Source organism: Hippopotamus amphibius, chromosome 1 (assembly GCF_030028045.1).
Source record: "Hippopotamus amphibius kiboko isolate mHipAmp2 chromosome 1, mHipAmp2.hap2, whole genome shotgun sequence".
Taxonomy (NCBI): domain Eukaryota; kingdom Metazoa; phylum Chordata; class Mammalia; order Artiodactyla; family Hippopotamidae; genus Hippopotamus; species Hippopotamus amphibius.
Window position 1 is genome coordinate 217,437,283 of NC_080186.1, and position 5,699 is coordinate 217,442,981.

Here is a 5,699-nt window from a genome sequence, read left to right on the forward strand (position 1 = left end):
TTGAAACTAAGAGGAAATATGCTTTGAGATCAGGAGCATTTCAATAAGGTGCATTAACGGTAGACTTAACCGCAACTGAGGTGAGTGAACGTCTTTTTGATTCTTGGTTCTCAGTTGTGTCCTCAAAAGGTAGATAGGGAATAGGTTGTTGCTGTGTTTTTTTTTTTTTTTTTTGGCACACGGGCTTAGTTGCTCCGTGGCATGTGGGATCTTCCTGGAGCTGGGATCGAACCCGTGACCTCTGCATTGTCAGGCGGATTCTTAACCACTGCGCCACCTAGGAAGTCCTGTTGCTGTGTTTTAACAAGTTCACCAACTTCCATGCACGTCGATAGCACCAAATTAGTAAGTAAGCTGTTCTACTCTGCCGATTACTTAAATTTAAAACTACAGTTTAATTTGTGGTTTGTGACTTCTGACTTTTCATTCCTAATATCCAGTAGATTCTTCTGTTACTTCTAAGTGAATTTCTCCCCACGTTTCTGGATACCATGTATACAGCATACTGAAAGGGAATGCTCTGTCACTTGAACACTTTTGATCTTGCCAAGTCATTTCAGTGTCTCTAAATCTATTTTTCTCTTTTATAAAATAATATGAAATCATCTACATCGCAGGATTGTTTGGGGAAGAGTGTGATAATGTATTCAAAGCACTGAACTCTACTGTGCAAATGTAAGGACCTATTTGGTCAGCCACAAACGTGTGTCTTTTGAGTGCTGAAGGCATGAAGCTGAATAAGACACAGGAATAATGACAAGAAGAATGCAAAGATTTGGGGGTTTTGAGCCAAACCATGAGTCACTTAGCTTATCAGGGGTTTAGCCTACAGGGTATGTCCAATAAGGGAGAAAACTAGAAAGAGAGGCAGAGGCAGTTCATGGAAAACCTTGAATGCTGTGCGAAGTAGCTTGATCTTCATTCTATAGGGGGGGTCATTGAAGGGCTTTTTTGAGCAGTATTGTTTTACATATCTAAGAAAAGTCAGTGGGACTTGGGGCCTGGTTGTTTGGATATAGAATAAGTCAACCATTAATGTCGTTTTTACTTGCATGTAATTCTCATGCTAATGTCAGAAAGTGACAATTATAATGTCAGTAATAATAGTTTTTAAAACTTGAGAAATGGAAGTGATAGTGTGTCAAACAAGCTGCCCAGCAGTCACTGCCTTGTTTGTAAATGAATGGGGAAGTGTTCAGAGCTAGAGAATCAGGGTAGAGATGAGAGTATCCTAAGTGTTCTCTTTTCTCCTGATCAAGTTATACTTTAATACCTAATGCTTCTTGCTAAATGTTTCAATAGTGCCCTCATCTCCAGGACAGTCCACACTCGACTTCAGTCTGGTGTTCAAGGTATCGTTTGAGTTTGGCCTTCATCATCAAAAAATCTAGAAACAGTAAATGCTGGAGAAGGTGTGGAGAAAAGGGAACCCTCCTGCACTGTTGGTGGGAATGTAAGTTGGTACAGCCACTATGGAAAACAGTTTGGAGGTTCCTTAAAAAACTAAAAATGGAACTACCATATGACCCAGCAATCCCACTACTGGGCATATACCCAGAGAAAACCGTAATCCAGACAGAAACACGTACCATGATGTTCACTGCAGCACTATTTACAATAGCCAGGACATGGAAGCAACCTAAATGCGTATCAACAGATGAATGGATAAAGAAGATATGGCACATATATACAATGGATATACATATATACTCAGCCATAAAAAAGAATGAAATGGAGCTATATGTAATGAGGTGGCTAGACCTAGAGTCTGTCATACAGAGTGAAGTAAGCCAGAAAAACAAATACTGTATGCTAACTCATATATATGGAATCTAAAAAAATGAAACTGATGTTTCAGTGACAGGGCAAGTGTAAAGATTCAGATGTAGAGAACGTTCTTGAGGACACAGGGTTGGGGGAGGGGGGGCGAAGGGGAAGCTGGGATGAAGTGAGAGAGTAGCATAGACATGTATACATTACCAAATGTAAAACAGATAGCTAGTGAGATGTTGCTGCATAACGGAGATAAACTTGATGATGGGTGATGACTTAGAGGCCCAGGATAAGGAGGGTGGGAGGGAGTTGTGGGAGGGAGGGAATATGGGGATATATGTGTAGATGCAGCTGAGTCACTCTGTTGTACAGCAAAAACTGGCACAAGAGTGTAAAGCAATTAAATTCCAATAAAGAGCTTTAAAAAAAAAAAGACAAGAGTTTGGGCTTACTGCATCTACCTTACCAGCCTGAGTCCCTTTGGTCCTCTCCACAAATTACTTAACCCAACCAGGTGGATTTACTCCTTGTCACTCAGTGATCCATGCTCACCTTTGAAGGGTCTTCTTTCTCTCCTCCCTTCAGTCAACATCCAGAACCTACTTCAGGGTCCCAATTTCTGACCTTAACTATACCAGCCCCTTCAACCCTTAACTCTTCCTCTCTGGTTCTATTGTATGTGCTTTTCCCGTCATACTTGGATTTTGTAACTACTATGACATTGCTGTTGTATTAAGCTATCAACTTCACCAATAAGCTACACTGCAGCTTATAAGCCCAGTTAGCTTGTATATATACATTAGGAGAGAATTTATTAACTCCGTGTATTTCATGGAATATGTAGAGCCAGGTAAGGCCTTAGAAGCCAGACAATCCAACTGTGTCATTTTACAAATAAGGAAACTGAGGGAAAGAAACATGAATCCAATAACCCAAGGTGTCACAGCTAGTGGCAGAGCCACGACTGACGTGGAGGTCTCTGGATTCCCAGCTCCCTCAACACTGCCGTCCTCTTCCTATTGTACGTATTATTTTTTCTTTGGAGTAAGTCCTAATTACAATAATTTATTGTCAGCCATTCAACAACATTGAGGACCTTTAAATTTCAGGTACTGTACTAGGTTACAAGAAAAGATATGGTCCCTGTCTTCAAGAGACTTTCATCTGGGGGAAAATGTGGGCAAGATTTACCACTGAAATACGGAAACAAAAAATTTCAACTTTTATTTGTATACATTTTCATCAGTTTTATTTTTTTCTGATGGAGTGCTCAAGGTTGTTCAAGGTTTGTATTCTACGGGCCTGGGTAGGCACCGTCCTAAAAGCAAGTTAAAGATGGGCCTTTCCTCAAGAGCTTTCCATTTAAATGGTTCAATTATCCAGGCTGTACCAGCAAGCCAGCTGCAGGCTTTGGCTACTTACTAAGGTCTGTGCAGTGTGGGCGAGAGCATCCACATCTACTGAAGGAGCCATGGCCAGAGGTGAGTGGGCTGCTCACACAGACCTGAGTTTACTTTCCTATTAAGAGCAGTAAAGTTTTAAGAATGAGGTAGGTTGTTCACAGGTCATGCCCTAGATCAGAAGAGACTGAGGCAGGAAGTGCACCAAAACTTGGTTTTACTGTCAGAGCCCCTGAGGCTATAGTTCTGGTCCAGACAGTGAAATGGGCAAGGACGTAGGGCACCTGTGTTTGTCTCCTTTGTGAACTTAGGGCTAGGAGAGAGCTGGGGAGTGAGGATCTCCCATCATACGTCATTTAGGGCTACCAGCACTCTGGATTTGCTTTATTATGTCCACTGCTTCTAACATACAGTCCCAGCTGATTTTGCAGTGGAGACTGAGACAAAATTGCTCCCTTCACTGTCCCCTCCCCCCCATTTCATCCACTAAACCCTGTTTCCATTTCAAATTTCAAGTGACAGGAAAGCAAAGGATTTCCATAATCAACACAGGCCAGATGACAGTAGCCCTTCTCTTTGGGATTACTTCCTGATGCTTTCTTGCCAAGTCGCCTTGACAGACAGAACACACGAAGGTGCCTGTGTACTTTATGTTAGCAACGGGCACAGGGCCCTCCCACCTTTAGGCTCTCTGCCATCTGGCTTCAGCATTAACCAGTCGAATGGTCTGTGGAATCGGCTTCTTGCCTCCAGTGCCGCAATCCTGGGACGTTAAAGCATGGATACAAAGCAGTCACACTCTGGGTCTATAGGGTGGGTGAGTTGAGGACAGCGAGCGGGGAGTGGTATACACGCAAACCTCTTTAACCTGCTTTTCTTCCCCTTTGGCCTCCCGCTGTCTTATTTGGCACTTTGGGAGAGAGCAGAGACCAAGGGGTAGGACAGTAAGGTGAATAAATGGCTAAAAATGCCTTTTTCTGGGATAGTCATTCCATTCTTTGAAAATGCAGAGAACTTTGGTGTTTTTTGGGGGGTGGGGGGTCACAGGTGGGGGACAGTGGGTTAGACACAAACTCAACATACTTTCTAGTTGGTTCTCTCTCTCTATAGGATTAATTCTAATTGTCTTACTAAGTGCCACTTGGCCTCTCCGCGGGTGTCTGCTGTGTGCTTCTGAATAAACACAATTTTCTAATACCATTCATTCACAGTAACAACAAGCACTTCACGCTGAAATCCAGAACCATTAGAGCAGCAGCAGCAACAGCAGAGAGAACTGCGAAGTCCTGGCCCCACCCCAGACCAAGGGAATCAGGAACCCAGGTGAGCGCGCTGCAGTGGAGCTTGAGAAGCCCCAGACTGGAACCACCTCCTGATTCCAGCTGGCTGCACAAGGTTCTCTCCCACTGGCCTTAGAGAACAGATGTTTGAAAGTGCCTCACATCCTGACACAAGACTACCCACACCTCCCTCAGCAGCTCCCAAGCTTGCTCAGAAGGAAAAGAACAAAAAGTATGTGTGTGTGATGGGGGAGGGGTTCCACACATATAATGAAAAGGGAATCTGTTAAAATACAATTATAAACTAAATCACCTACTGTTTTCTTTTGGCTTGCAGTGTAGAAGTTATCTAGTATTTTTGCTAACTGGGCAAAGTTCATTCTTAATGAATTCAAGTCATGTCCAGAACAGAAAGAAGATACCTGGAGAAACACTGGTCTTGAAAAAAATTCCTATAGTGAATTTACTCCTCATACTTCAACCTTCTGTACACAGCAGATTTGTATTGTTTTGCTGTGCTGTGTCCTCTGGTTTGAGCTTGGACCCTTCAATGTGAGATGTTCTCTTTGGATTTAATTCTCCATCTTCTCCTAAGATGAGAGGGAAACTCCTGTGCTGCCACATGCATCTCACTGCTCATCAAATCACTGAGCAGTGAAGGGATGAAACTCCTTCCATCTCCTGTCTAGCCTGCCCCACTCTCGAGGGGGCCAACCAGACGAGTGAGATCACGTCACTTTGGGGAGAAAAATTCAAAATGATTTTCAAGTATCTGGGCTTGGTTCTTAGTGGCTTATACACCTGTTCACCTCAAACTATGGCAGAAGTATAGTCAAAAATCACCAGTAAATGGGAATCAGCTTTTGAAGAGGCCAGCCTCAGCTATGTTACGCTGTCCTCTCAGCTGATACAGTTCACGTGCACACCTGCAATGGCCATTTGGTTTTGGCTGCCCAGTCTTTATGGCTTCTTCCTCTCAACCGTCAAACGCCCAATATCCAAAAGCAGTCCAGCTGAGATGATGAATCTGAACTATTTAAAGTATAAGGAAGATAGTTTTAATGCATGTATAACACTGGCCTGCCATTCCTGCTATAGCTGGAGACGATGATGGAGAATGATGCCTAGGTCTTGGGACACCTAGTGTGAATTACAGGGTTACTACTCTGGCCAGACTTTAAAAGCTTCCAGGTCTCAGGCAGGCCTATGGTTAATCCAAACAAAACAGGTTACTGCTTACACGTAG